Here is a 13876-nt window from a genome sequence, read left to right as displayed (position 1 = left end):
AGTTGCCCTCAGTTTTGGAAGTTTCTCCAACAGGCTTCCAGGAGAGAATATTCCAGCAAACACTTACCTAATTATTCCTAGAAGCCAGTGAGTTCTCCAGCCATATGAACTTGAGAGGGGAGAGGGAAGGGGGACCAGGCAAATATAGGTTTTTACTCAGGTCTTCCCTATTCATTCCCTAGCAAGGGGGTCTGGAAAGGAACAGCAGCCTTTCCTCTTTAAGTGTTTCTGAGGTCTTCACTTTGGCAGGGTCCTTTCTGCCTGAGATGTCTGCCCTGTCTCTGCCTTTGGCAGAAGTGAGTGGTTCCACCAAGCTGGACCCAGGGCTTTCTTTGCATCATTGCTTTGCCTGCTTAAGGATGCCTGGTTGATATGATTAGATGACACACTGGTGTCCCTGGGAAATTCCGAATGATGCAAACAAGCATGAAAGGAAACAGAGAACAAGTTGAGGCTTCTATGTACCCAGACTAGAGGACAGCTCTGCTTTCATGAATCAGTTCCCAGGGTTGGTAGCTTGTCCTGAGGTCCAGTTAGAGCTGGGGCCAAAGCCAGAGTTTCCTCGGAGAGTCTACTATAGAATAGGGTTGGTCATGAGCTACTGGACTCACAGCCTTTGACGATGTGTGTCTGTGAGGGACACACTACACCATTCTAGCCATGGCATCACCCAGAGTAGGTGGAAGTGGCTGTCACTGAGGAAAAGTCAATTCAGACTTCCTTGGGTTACAGCCGGGAAGGTGGCATTTGTAGCAGAGGAGGTTTCAGAGAAAGATAATCAGAAGACATTCCTTTATGAACCAGATCGAGGAAGACACATATATGTGTGTAGTTGAATATTGTAATTTGAACACATGGCCTTTGGCAGTAACTCTTGGATTAGCTTAATCAATTACATGTGGTGTGCCTGTGTGTACCTGTGTGTGTTTGTGCATGTACACATACACACAGAGGTGTAAGTAGGACTGGGGTGGACATGCCAGAGATGCTGGTCAGAGCCCCCCCATCTCCATCCTCTTCTTGGGGAATCTGTCCTCCCACGGCCCCTAGAAGGAGGAACCCGTTCGCCTTGGGTCTTGCTCATACCTCACTCCTGGCCACAGGGGACTGGACCATGGTGTTCAACCAACTCAAGGGACGCTAGGCTATCGGCAGGGCTGTGCCTGTCATATTTTCTCTTTCTTTTTTTCTCTCTCAAGACATTGACCTAAGAGACATGGAGATGGTCCAATAATGGTGGTTATGTCGAATCAAGACAGAGGAAGTGTGCCAATGAGTAAGTGGAAAGGCAGAGAGAAGCTGGAGATAGGAGCTGACACACAGAGAAAAGCAGAGGAGAGCCTGAGGCCCCAGGAGAGAGGCAGGAAGAGCTTGAGATCCCAGCACCCAGCTCCACTCCGAGGGACCCAGAGAGTCTTCATTGCCAGCCTCAGTGTCTGGAGGTTGTGTGTCGAATCCTTGTGTCCTGACAGTAACCCTCGTTAAATTCAACTAGTTTGAGTAGTTTCTGTTCCTTGCAACTAAATAGTCCCTAAGACAGTGTGATTGGACAAGAAGAGGGAGTAGATGTCTAAGACCCCAAAGACAAGCGTATTGAAAAGAGAGTTGTCGGGATGTCTGTGATTTACTTTGAAATACTTCAGCAAGGTAGGGTTGCTCATGTTATGTGTGTGCTGGTTTGTTTAAGCTTTAAACTTTTACTCCAAGGACCATCAGTTGCTCTAATGGAAAATCCCACTCCAGGATAGTCATCTAGGATTTTATCAGAAAAGCTACATTCCAGAAGCCACCACATCGAGTGCTTCCATGATCCATATCTCACTGAATACCACAGGCTTTGTTCATTAGCATAGTGAATGTCAGAAATGGATTTTTATTGCTGAAATTAATTTGTTGTTAATAAGTAAGATGAACATTAGAAATGGACCCCTGTTGGTGAAATTAAAGGTATTCAAGATGTGTGGATTGACTAAAATACTTAGCCACGTGCCATTCTTCCCTGTTCCCTGAGCAGTGTGGCTCATAGCTACAGAGATGTGCGGCCCAGGGAGGGCTTGGTGCCATGTTGCAAGCGATGTGGTCAGCAGACCCACACCTTCACTTGTAGAGAGCCTCCTCCCCCAAGGCCACCCTTCCTGGGGCAGCCCTGATCCAGTGACTGTGCCAGGTGGGGATAAAGCCCCAGTTGTTTTAACCCAGTGCAAGATGGCCCTGATGGGCAATATTCAGTCCAGAGCTCAACATTGGGTTGGTTGAGGCCTCCTGGGATGTGCATTATTGTTCAACTTTTCACTCTGCCCAATCTCAATTCCTTCCCCACCTTCTTAAAAATTTTATCTTAAGTTTTACTCAGCTTAAATTCTTCTAACTGAAGCAGATTCAAATAGAGCAGTTATTATTAATAAATAATTAATAATTATTATTTTATTAGATCCGTAGTATATTAAGTTATTAGCATTAATAATTCCTTTTGATTTATAGCTTATAAAGCTTCATCAGTTTGGAAATAAACACCTAATTACATCATACTTTTGATAAACTAGTAAGAGAAAACAAGTGTAACAAGTATCAGTGAAGCTTAAAGGTCATCTATACTGTGATATTCAATTATTTTGAACTTTTTTTTAAAGCAGAACTAGAACTAGCTGGCCATATATGTTAACTGGTTTCATGTCATTTGCATTCATTTCTTTTTTTGGCCGTGCCACGCAGCATGTAAGATCTTAGTTCCCTGACCAAGGATCAAACCCACGGCCCCTGCAGTGGAACTGCAGAGTCCTAACCACTGGACCACCAGGGAAGTCCCTGCATTCATTTTTGATGATGGATTCTTCCCCTTCCTTTTATAGGGTTTGATGCCTAATAAATATTTTGCACCCTAAACTCTGTCTCAGCACCTGCTCCAGAGAAGCTGACTGGTGACAAATAGGGAAGAGGAAACCACTGAGGCTGATCGCACTGCATTAGCGTGCAGTGGCTACAGAACAAAGCACCACAGTCTGGGCAGCTTCAACGATAGATATTTACTGTCACACAGTTCTGGAAGCTAGGAGTCCAAAATCAAGAAGTTGGCAAGGTTGGTTCCTTCTGAGGACTGTGAGGAAGGATCTGTTCCAGACCTCTCCTTGGCTTCTAGAAGGCTGTCTTCTCCCTGTGTCTCTTCACACTGTCTTCCCTCAATGCTTATCTGTGTCCATGTCCAAAATTCTAAGACCTTACCAGAAACATCATTAGCATTCGTATTTCTAGCAATATTCTATTCATGATAACGTATGTATTTTCTAAGACAATAGAAACTTTCTCTACAGCTCTTCTCTTTCCTTTCTGAGCTCTCACCAGAATCTCCTTTAACGTCCTTATTTCTACCAACAAGCTCTTCAAGGCAATCTCGGCTTTTTGTATCATGCACTTCAAATTTGTCCAGCCTCCACCTTTATCCAATTCCAAAGTCGCTTCCACATTTTTAGGTCTTTGTTACCCCACTTCCCAATACCAAAATCCGTATTAGTCAGGGCTCTCCAGAGAAACAGAATTAATAGGAGATCTATCTATCTATCTATCTGTCTATCTAATCTATCTATCTAGATAGATAGATCATATAGACAGAGAAAGAAAGAGATTGAGATTTATTATAAGGAGTTGACTCATAATTCTGTGGGTAGCAAGTCCAAAGTCCAGAGGACATGCCGGCAGACTGGTAATTCAGGTAAGAGTTATTGTTGCAACTCTTAACTGGTGAGTCCAAGGGCTGGAAACTGAGGCAGAATCTGTGTTGTTGTCTGGAGTCAGAATTCCTCCCTCAATGCAGATCTCAGTCTTTGCTCTTACAGCCTTCAACTGATTGGATGAGGCCCACCCCCACCAGAGAGGGTAATCTGCTTTACTCAAAGTTTACTAATTTAAGTGTTAATCACGTCAAAAAAATACCTTCAGGGATTCCCTGGTGGCGCAGTGGTTGAGAGTCCGCCTGCCGATGCAGGGGACACGGGTTCGTGCTCCGGTCCGGGAGGATCCCACATGCTGCGGAGCGGCTGGGCTCGTGAACCATGGCTGCTGAGCCTGCACGTCCGGAGCCTGTGCTCCACAATGGGAGAGGCCACAACAGTGAGAGGCCTGTGTACTGCAAAAAAAAAAAAAAAAAAACCTTCACAGGGACATCCATATTGGTGTTTGACCAAGCAGCTGAGCACCGTAGCCCAGCCAAGATGACAAATAAAATTAACCACTACAAATGTGTACCCTTAGGGACAGCCCCTGAGGCTTGATCCTGGGCGGTCCAGCTTCTGAGCCTTGGTGAGGAAGAGCTCTGGTCGCCTGCTGCTGAGTCTCAGTGTAATAGAATCCTGCCTCTGGTGAGTTTTTGCCTCTGCCTCAAGTGACCCTCTCACACAAGGCCACAGTAAGAGATCCTAGAAGGACAGAGTGCTGGGTCTCCCCCGAGCTTACAAAATGGTTTGTATAAACTACTTGAACCTGTTAATAGTAGTAGTATTGACATATATACATTACCAAATGTTAAATAGATAGCTAGTGGGAAGCAGCTGCATAGCACAGGGAGATCAGCTCGGTGCTTTGTGACCACCTAGAGGGGTAGGATAGGGAGGGTGGGAGGGATACACAAAAGGGAGGAGATAGGGGGATATATGTATGTGTGTAGCTGATTCACTTTGTTATAAAGCAGAAACTAACACAACATTGTAAAGCAGTTATACTCCAATAAAGATTTTTAAAAATGCTTAATAAATTTCTGTATGTATGACCAAATTTGGTAGAAGATTTGCTTCCATTCCAAACTGGGAGCTTATATACCTCAGTCTTCTTTTAACAGCTATTATCAACTAGTAAGGCCTAAGAGCTGTGCATCCTGACCCAATTGACTCAGACCGGTTGATAATAATGGAGACATGTGATTTCCTTTTAGCTCAGGGCCTCTCACATGATTCACCCCTTGTTTCATTCAAGTCTGTCTGTTTAAATGTCAGCCCTTTCCAGCAGCCTTCCTTGATGAATCTAACCCAATCAGCCAGTGGAAACACACACACTCTCTCACACATGCTATCTGTCACTACAAATCCTGTCTCATTCTTCTCATTGGCACTTATCAAACCTGAATTATAATATATTTAGCAATGTGTTTATTTGTTTTTGTTTTTCTCCTCCTCCAGTATGTAAGCACCATAACTTGCTCACTGCTGAAACCCTGGAGCTTGGAACCACATGGGCATACGTTAGAAGTTAATCATTAAGTGTTGATTAAACACATTAATGGACCTTTGCAAAAAATCTACAGTTGTCAGGTGGCAGCTATGGGGCACTGGGGCTTTAAGGCACAAAAGGGATAGTTTAAAACAAGTGACTGGCTGTCAACTTTTGGTCATGTAACTCTGCCTTGCCACCCACTCCCCTTGCCATTCTCATCCTCTTGAACACCTGGATTCCCAGTCTTTTACATAAGCTCACTTAGGTTCAACTTCTGGTTCCTAAGAAATAGTTCATCTGACCAGTCCAACTGTATAAGAAGCTCAGCAAATGAAGTTTCTATGCCAGGTGATATGTTTTGACTCTTCATGGGTCAGCTCGTATGCCTCAACAGAAATACTGAAATACAGTGACCGGTTGCTAATTAAAAGGACAGGGCCTGGGGGTGGAGGTGGTTGCTAGGCAGAAAGAGTGTGCTAAATAAATTGATAATGCAAACAAAACTTGGGAGGACACTTTCAGTCCACATGGAAGGACACTCTGTTTTCAAATATTGCTTAAGTAGATAAGAAGCAACTATTAGTCTAGCCAAAAATTGATATGCCAAATACAAATCATTCTTCATTAAAGCAATTCTCCTAAGTTTCTTTACCAGGCAGCAGGCAGCAGGCAGTTTGCTAATCAGGTTGTAGCATATATTTGCAAAAAAAAAAAAAAAAAAAAAAAGTAGAAGAAGAAGAAGGAAAGATAGGTATCTCTAACTAGATCACTCCTCCCAGAATTGGTCTGAATAAAGTTTTAATCTCCAGCACCAACAAAAATAACATGTGTGACTCAATTAGTAGTGGTGGTGGTGATGGTAGTGATGGTGGTGGTGGTCATGATAGTGGTGATGGTGGTGGTGATGGCTGTGATGGTGGTGGAGGTGGTGGTGATGGAGGTGATGGAGGTGCTGGTGGTGGTGATGGAGGTGGCGGTGATAGTGGTGGAGGTGGTGGTGATGGAGGTGATGGAGGTGCTGGTGGTGGTGATGGAGGTGGTGGTGATAGTGGTGGTGGTGATGGTGGTGGAGGTGGTGGTCGTGGTGGTGATGGTGGTCGTGGTGGTGATGGCGGTGATGGAGGTGGTGGTGGTGGTGGTGATGGCAGTGATGGTGGTGGTGGTCGTGAAAGTCGTGGTGGTGGTGGTGGTGGCGGTGATGGTGGTGGAGGTGGTGGTGATGGAGGTGATGGAGGTGCTGGTTGTGGTGATGGTGGTGATGGAGGTGGTGGTGGTCATGGTGGTGATGGCGGTGGTGGCGGTGGTGGTGGTGGTGGTGGTGGTTGTGGTGGTGATGGCAGTGATGGAGGTGATGGTGGTGGTGGTCGTGATAGTCGTGGTGGTGGTGGTGGTGGTGGTGATGGTGATGGTGGTGGTGGTCGTGAAAGTCATGGTGGTGGTGGTGATGGTGATGGAGGTGGTGGTGGTGGTGGTGGTGATGGCGGTGATGGTGGTGGTCGTCGTGATAGTCGTGGTGGTGGTGGTGGTGGTGATGGTGGTGGAGGTGGTGGTGGAGGTGATGGTGGTGGAGGTGGTGGTGATGGAGGTGGTGGTGGTCATGGTGGTGGTCATGGTGGTGATGGTGGTGATGGTGGTGGTGGTGGTGGTGATGGTGGTGATGGAGGTGGTGGTGGTGGTGGTGGTGGTGATGGTGGTGGAGGTGGTGGTGGAGGTGGTGGTGGAGATGGTGGTGGAGGTGGTGGTGATGGAGGTGGTGGTGGTGGTGGTGGTGGTGATGGCGGTGATGGAGGTGGTGGTGGTCATGGTGGTGGTCATGGTGGTGATGGTGGTGATGGTGGTGGTGATGGTGGTGATGGAGGTGGTGGTGGTGGTGATGGTGGTGATGGCGGTGGTGGCGGTGGTGGTGGTGGTGGTGGTGGTCGTGGTGGTGATGGTGGTGATGGAGGTGGTGGTGGTGGTGATGGTGGTGATGGAGGTGGTGGTGGTCATGGTGGTGATGGCGGTGGTGGCGGTGGTGGTGGTGGTGGTGGTGGTCATGGTGGTGATGGCGGTGATGGAGGTGATGGTGGTGGTGGTCGTGAAAGTCATGGTGGTGGTGGTGGTGGTGATGGTGATGGTGGTGGTGGTCGTGAAAGTCATGGTGGTGGTGGTGATGGTGATGGAGGTGGTGGTGGTGGTGGGGATGGCGGTGATGGTGGTGGTCGTCGTGATAGTCGTGGTGGTGGTGGTGGTGGTGATGGTGGTGGAGGTGGTGGTGGAGGTGATGGTGGTGGAGGTGGTGGTGATGGAGGTGGTGGTGGTGGTGTGTATGGCGGTGATGGAGGTGGTGGTGGTCATGGTGGTGGTCATGGTGGTGATGGTGGTGATGGTGGTGGTGGTGGTGATGATGGTGGTGATGGAGGTGGTGGTGGTGGTGGTGGTGGTGATCGTGGTGATGGTGGTGGTCATGGTAGTACCAGTAATAGCTAATACCACCTGTGGTCCTGTGGACCACAGGCCCTAAGACATGAACTCCCACTGCATATGGCTTTAGTCTTCTCTTCCACAAGTTCAGGTTTCACAGAGTGTGTTGGGACTGGCAGCTGTGAGGGTTGACCTTCAGGTCCTCATCTTTGCTGAGTTTAGATTTGGAGAAATGTTGCCATCTAGTGCCCCATGGGAGTCTTAACTCTTTAAGCCGATAAACCAGTCTCCCTCTGCCTAGTTCCACCCACCCTCCCAGATAAAATGTCAGGTAGACCACAACCTAGTACTGGTGAGCATCACTCCCTTACCTACAGTAGGAACAATGGAAATGTCTTCAGAATTTTAAAAAATCCCTTTTCCCTTTACAAAATGTACAGAGTAAGAGCTGGGCAGAGGCAAAGGAACAGCAACAGAATTAAAATTAATATTGAGTTAATATTTACCATGTATAGCATATTAAACTCAGTGAGGAATGGGGCAAAGAAATTAGGAGAGTTCTAGATAGAACAGTGAAATACGTGAAGAGAGTCATTGGTCTGGCCTTCCCTTGCACTTTGAGTCCCCTCCCTTCTGAATCTCTCAGACCCTTCCAGGTGCACCAAGCTATAAACCTTCCCACCCTCACCCACATAAAGCCACTAGTCTGTTTTCTCAAGGATGTCCTCTTTCTTTCTGCAGTAACAGTAGCTAAATCCGTAAGATACTTCTGCTCTTGTTTCTGACCTTCCCCTGTCAGGTAGAAGAGGTATATATATATTTAACATCTTTATTGGAGTATAATTACTTTACAATGGTGTGTTAGTTTCTGCTGTATAACAAAGTGAATCAGCTATACATATACATATATCCCCATATCTCCTGCCTCTTGCGTCTCCCTCCCTCCCACCCTCCCTATCCCACCCCTCTAGGTGGTCACAAAGCACCGAGCTGATCTCCCTGTGCTATGCAGCTGCTTCACACTAGCTATCTATTTTACATTTGGTAGTGTATATATGTCCATGCCACTCTCTTACTTTGTCCCAGCTTACCCTTCCCCCTCCCCGTGTCCTCAAGTCCATGCTCTACGTCTGCATCTTTATTCCTGTCTTGCCCCTACGTTCTTCAGAACCTTTTTTTTTTTTTAGATTCCATGTATATGTGTTAGCATACGGTATTTGTTTTCTCTTTCTGACTTACTTCACTCTGTATGACAGACTCTAGGTCCATCCACCTCACTACAAATAACTCAATTTCATTTCTTTTTATGGCTGAGTAATACTCCATTGTATATATGTGCCACATCTTCTTTATCCATTCATCTGTGAATGGACACTTAGGTTGCTTCTGTGTCCTGGCTATTGCAAATAGAGCTGGTATGAACATCGTGGTACTTTACTCTTTTTGAATTATGGTTTTCTCAGAGTATATGCCCAGTAGTGGGATTGCTGGGTCGTATGGTAGTTCTATTTTTAGTTTTTCAAGGAACCTCCATACTGTTCTCCATAGTGGCTGTATCAATTTACATTCCCACCAACAGGCCAAGAGGGCTCCCTTTTCACCACACCCTCTCCAGCATTTATTGTTTGTAGAGTTTTTGATGATGGCCATTCTGACTGGTGTGAGGTGATACCTTACTATAGTTTTGCTTTGCATTTCTCTAATGATTAGTGATGTTGAGCATTCTTTCATGTGTTTGTTGGCAATCTGTATACCTTCTTTGGAGAAATGTCTATTTAGGTCTTCTGCCCATTTTTGGATTGGGTTGTTTGTTTTTTTCATATTGACCTTGCATGAGCTGCTTGTAAAGTTTGGAGATTAATCCTTTGTCAGCTGCTTCATTTGCAAATATTTTCTCCCATTCTGAGGGTTGTCTTTTTTTTTTAATAAATTTATTTATTTTATTTATTTATTTTTGGCTGCATTGGGTCTTCGTTGCTGTGCGTGGGCTTTCTCTAGTTGCGGTGAGAGAGGGCTACTCTTGGTTGTGGTGCGTGGGCTTCTCATTGCAGTGGCTTCTCTTTGTTGCAGAGCATGGGCTTTAGGCACATGGACTTCAGTAGTTGTGGCATGCAGGCTGAGTAGTTGTGGCTCGTGGGCTCTAGAGTCCAGGCTCAGTAGTTGTGGTGCAGGGGCTTAGTTGCTCCGCGGCATGTGGGGTTTTCCCAGATCAGGGCTTGAACCTGTGTCCCCTGCACTGGCAGGCGGATTCTTAACCACTGCACCACCAGGAAAGTCCACTGAGGGTTGTTTTTTCATCTTGTTTATGTTTTCCTTTGCTGTGTAAAAGCTTTTAATTTTCATTAGGTCCCATTTGTTTATTTTTGTTTTTATTTCCATTTCTCTAGGAGGTGGGTCAAAAAGGATCTTGCTGTGATTTATGTCATAGAGTGTTCTTCCTATGTTTTCCTCTAAGAGTTTTATAGTGTCTGGTCTTACATTTAGGTCTTTAATCCATTTTGAGTTTATTTTTCTGTATAGTGTTAGGGAGTGTTCTAATTTCATTCTTTTACATGTAGCTGTCCAGTTTTCCCAGCACCAGTTATCGAAGAGGCTGTCTTTTCTCCATTGTATATTCTTGCCTCCTTTATCAAAGATAAGGTGACCATATGTGCGTGGGCTTATCTCTGGGCTTTCTATCCTGTTCCCTGGATCTATATTTCTGTTTTTGTGCCAGTACCATACTGTCTTTTTTTTTTTTTTGAATTTTATTTTATTTATTTTTTATGCAGCAGGTTCTTATTAGTAATTGATTTTATACATATTAGTGTATATATGTCAATCCCAATCTCCCAATTCATCACACCACCACCACCACCACCCTCGCCACTTTCCCCCCTTGGTGTCCATATGTTTGTTCTCTGCATCTTTGTCTCAATTTCTGCCCTGCAGACCGGTTCATCTGTACCATTTTTCTAGGTTCCACATTTATGCGTTAATATACGATATTTGTTTTTCTCTTTCTGACTTACTTCACTCTGTATGACAGTCTCTAGATCCATCCACGTCTCTACAAATGACCCAATTTCATTCCTTTTTATGGCTGAGTAATAGTCCATTGTATATATGTACCACATCTTCTTTATCCATTCATCTGTCGGTGGGCATTTAGGTTGGTTCCGTGTCCTGGCTATCGTAAATAGTGCTGCAATGAACATTGGGGTGCATGTGTCTTTTTGAATTATGGTCTTCTCTGGGTATATGCCCAGTAGTAGGATTTCTGCGTCATATGGTACTTCTATTTTTAGTTTTTTAAGGAACCTCCATACTGTTCTCCATAGTGGCTGTATCAATTTACATTCCCACCAACAGTGCAAGAGGGTTCTCTTTTCTCCACACCCTCTCCAGCATTTGTTGTTTGTAGATTTTCTGATGATACCCATTCTAACTCGTGTGAGGTGATACCTCACTGTAATTTTGATTTGCATTTCTCTAATAATTAGTGATGTTGAGCAGCTTTTCATGTACTTCTTGGCCACCTGTATGTCTTCTTTGGAGAAATGTCTATTTAGGCCTTCTGCCCATTTTTGGATTGGGTTGTTTGTTTTTTTAATATTGAGCTGCATGAGCTGTTTATATATTTTGGAGATTAATCCTTTGTCCATTGATTCGTTTGCAAATATTTTCTCCCATTCTGAGGGTTGTCTTTTTGTCTTATTTGTAGCTTCCTTTGCTGTGCAAAAACTTTTAAGTTTCATTTGGTCCCATTTGTTTATTTTTGTTATTAATTCCATTACTGTAGGAGGTAGATCAAAAAAGATCTAGCTGTGATTTATGTCAAAGAGTGTTCTTCCGGGCTTCCCTGGTGGCGCAGTGGTTGAGAGTCCACCTGCCGATGCAGGGGACACGGGTTCGTGCCCCAGTCCGGGAGGATCCCACATGCCGCGGAGCAGCTGGACCCGTGAGCCATGGCTGCTGAGCCTGCACGTCCAGAGCCTGTGCTCTGCAACGGGAGAGGCCACAACAGTGAGAGGCCCACGTACTGCAAAAAAACCCCCAAAAACAAACAAAGAGTTTTCTTCCTATGTTTTCCTCTAAGAGTTTTATAGTGTCTGGTCTTACATTTAGGTCTCTAATCCATTTTGAGTTTATTTTTGTGTATGGTGTTAGGGAGTGTTCTAATTTCATTCTTTTACATGTAGCTGTCCAGTTTTCCCAGCACCACTTATTGAAGAGACTGTCTTTTCTCCATTGTATATCTTTGCCTCCTTTGTCATAGATTAGTTGACCATAGGTGAATGGGTTTATCTCTGGGCTTTCTATCCTGTTCCATTGATCTATATTTCTGTTTTTGTGCCAGTACCATATTGTCTTGATTACTGTAGCTTTGTAATATAGTCTGAAGTCTGGGAGCCTGATTCCTCCAGTCCATTTTTTTCCCTCAAGACCGCTTTGGCTATTCGAGGTCTCTTGTGTCTCCTCACAAATTTTAAGATTTTTGTTCTAGTTCTGTAAAAAATGCCATTGGTAATTTGATAGGGATTGTATTGAATCTGTAGATTGCTTTGGGTAGTATAGTCATTTTCACAATATTGATTCTTCCAGTCCAAGAACATGGTATATCTCTCCATTTGTTAGTATCATCTTTAATTTGTTTCATCAGTGTCTTATAGTTTTCTGCTTACAGGTCTTTTGTCTCCTTAGGTAGGTTTATTCCTAGGTATTTTATTCTTTTTGTTGCAGTGGTAAGTGGAAGTGTTTCCTTAATTTCTTAGAAGAGGTATATTTTTAATGGAAACCTTCAATGACAACAATAATTAGCTATTCGATAGCTAATGGTCAGGCTGGTGGGGGGAGATGCTTTGAATAGGAAGCATCTATAGGGCCTCTCATGCCCCAGCTCTGCTGTGCAACTACGATCTTGTGTTTCACGGTGTTATGTATCTTGACTTAGATTTACATCTTCATTTGTTTGTTTAATGCCAGGCTCCCCAACTAGTCTGTGAGCTCCACTGGGGTGGGGGCTTGGTCTGTTTTGTTCACTGCTAAATGCCCGGAGCTTAGCACAGTGCCTGGCACACAGGAGCACTCTGATGAATGCTGGGGAGAAAAACCTCTAGAGTGACATTCGGTGAAGCGAGTGGAGACTGGGAAGCAGAGCCTATGACACTGGCACTGTCTAGTCAGAGGGGATGCAGTCTCATGATTCTCAGAGCCTGAGCCCCTGGTTCACCTGAAGTCTTAAGCTGGAGCCCCTTCCTCCTTTTTGCAGAGAGCATCGCTCACTGTCTCCTGCCCCCTTCCACTGGGGCCCAGCCAAGCCTCCAAAAGGCCCCAGGCAGCACAGTTTGAAAACAACTGATTCAATCCCTTCATTTTACAGAGAAAGAAACCCATGGAAAGCGGAGAAACGTGGAAAGGTGACAAAGGTAAGAGACAGAAGACAAAAAAAAGTGTATGTCAGGGAAAGAATCTGCTTTGTCATATTTTCCCCTGACAGCTCTTCACTGTAATTCAAGAACACCCGTCAGAGCTGTTCTCCCTCATCTGGGAATTCACTGTGAGAAACATCCAGCCTGGCCTGGAAACAAAAGAGGCCTGGAGAGAGTGTCAGGGGCTTGGTGTCCAAGAGGAACCAAGCGGCTGGAGGAGGTGGCTTTGAGGATCCTGATGATTAAGAGGGTGTGTACGTTGTAAAGGGCCCATCTGGGAAATAGCAGCCACGTTGAGACGTTGAGGACAAAGGCTTTTTTGTCCTTTGCCACCCGTGAGGCAATGCTTTTCTGAGCAGCTCTAATTATAAATCCCTGTCCCGCTAAGATGGGTAAACTTGGCAGCATTTGAGGACTGCCTTGTGCCTTGACTATTTCTCAGTTGGTTTAGGTTTGGCAAAACCCCAAGTGCATTTTGCCAAGCACTCTTTCCCTTAATTTCTAATCCCCTGAGTGGCTTAAGGGAAATTTCATCCATATGTTTCTGAGTCATTTACTGTGAACTCATCTTTTTGGTAAAAGAAATATGTTCCCAAGCCAGCACAGTCTAGAGAATAGCAAATTTTTCAGGCTGAAACAGGTCATGCTTTCTTTGGGAAGAATTTCCTGAGTTTTCTGAGTACAAGTAGGAGGGAAGGAGAACAACATTTCCTGTTCTCATATTCCTTCCCCTGCCTGCATGTCCTTTCTTAAGGCTTAGTTGAAAACCTCCTCTATTTTCTAGGAAGCTGGTGAATGCCATATTTGCATTTGGATCTAAACAAACTCTATAGACTTGTCATTTCGACACAAATTCTCCTTTT

At 44.9% G+C, this 13876-nt stretch overlaps 1 long non-coding RNA gene across 1 annotated transcript in view; it reads left to right on the top strand.

Moving 5' to 3' along the window:
* The first annotated feature begins 7502 nt into the window (after positions 1 to 7502).
* Positions 7503 to 13876, top strand: part of LOC149748452 (uncharacterized) — a 60739-nt gene continuing 54365 nt past the window's right edge. The window contains exon 1 of the long non-coding RNA XR_016394381.1: positions 7503 to 13010. This is a non-coding gene — a long non-coding RNA (uncharacterized LOC149748452). The remainder of the gene's footprint in view (positions 13011 to 13876) is intronic.

Source organism: Delphinapterus leucas, chromosome 9, assembly GCF_059928025.1.
Source record: "Delphinapterus leucas isolate spDelLeu-1000000601 "Yukka" chromosome 9, BTC_Dleu_Yukka2, whole genome shotgun sequence".
Classification (NCBI taxonomy): domain Eukaryota; kingdom Metazoa; phylum Chordata; class Mammalia; order Artiodactyla; family Monodontidae; genus Delphinapterus; species Delphinapterus leucas.
This window is presented reverse-complemented; position numbering and strand designations above follow the sequence as displayed.